This window comes from Trichechus manatus, unplaced genomic scaffold, assembly GCF_000243295.1.
Source record: "Trichechus manatus latirostris isolate Lorelei unplaced genomic scaffold, TriManLat1.0 scaffold00240, whole genome shotgun sequence".
NCBI classification, from domain to species: domain Eukaryota; kingdom Metazoa; phylum Chordata; class Mammalia; order Sirenia; family Trichechidae; genus Trichechus; species Trichechus manatus.
Genome location: NW_004444176.1, coordinates 38,728 through 39,607, shown reverse-complemented (window position 1 = coordinate 39,607; position 880 = coordinate 38,728). Strand labels below are relative to the sequence as shown.

The window sequence follows — 880 nt, the reverse complement described above, 5'->3', positions numbered from 1 at the left end:
CCTTTGTCTTTTCTTTTTTTCCTCCGAGTTGGAATTTGGATTCTTCTGAATACACAGTCTACCAAGGATTTCAGAAAATCAAGCAACCACAAAGCCACATGGCAGGGAAAGCTTCAAGGTGTTCTAGAACACACAGAAGGGGAACCTAAGCCACTTAGGGTCTTGGCGGGTTGCCTTAAGAAGGAGACTGTGTGGGTTTGGGCATGTTTCAGGCACAGTCTGTTGTTAGTCTCCCCTGCTCATGGTCACCCCATTCACGACAGGATCAGGGACTATTGTGATCCACAGAGTTTTCATTGACTGAATTTCAGAAGTAGATTGTCAGGCCTTTCTTCCTAGTCTGTCTTAGTCTGGAAGCTTCGCTAAAACCAAACCCATCGCCATCGAGTCAATTCTAACTCATAGCGATCCTATAGGCCAGAGTGGAATTGCCTCATAGGGTTTCCCAGGAGCAGCTGGTGAATTCGAACTGCCAACCTTTTGATTAGCGGCCGAGCTGTTAACCACTGAGCCACCAGAGCTCCTTTCAGCTTCATAGCAACACGCAAACCTCCACTGACAGATGGGTGGTAGCCGTGCATGACAGGCATAGGCCAGGAATCGAACCGGGGTCTCCTGCATAGCAGGCAAGAATTCTACCACTGAACCACCACTGCCCCCTCAGGGTCAGTCTGGTTGTTGTTGTGTGCTGTCAAAAAAGAAAGAAGGAGACAGTGAAATAAGTTTTCATGTGTAAGTGATTTATCACAGCAGTGGTCCCAGAGTAACCAGTGAGGGAGTCAGGGGGAGCCGGAGGGAGACAGGGACGAAGCCAAGCAAGGGTGAAGTTTCATGCAAGTCCTGCGGAGGGAAGCCTCAGCCTGCTCCCACAGAGGAACTC

The 880-nt window shown here is 49.5% G+C and overlaps 1 non-coding gene across 1 annotated transcript; it reads right to left on the bottom strand.

Moving 5' to 3' along the window:
- Positions 1-585: 585 nt before the first annotated feature.
- On the bottom strand, positions 586-656 carry TRNAS-GCU (transfer RNA serine (anticodon GCU)). Its single transcript has one exon. It is a non-coding gene; the product is annotated as a tRNA-Ser (tRNA).
- Between the last annotated feature and the right edge of the window lie 224 nt (positions 657-880).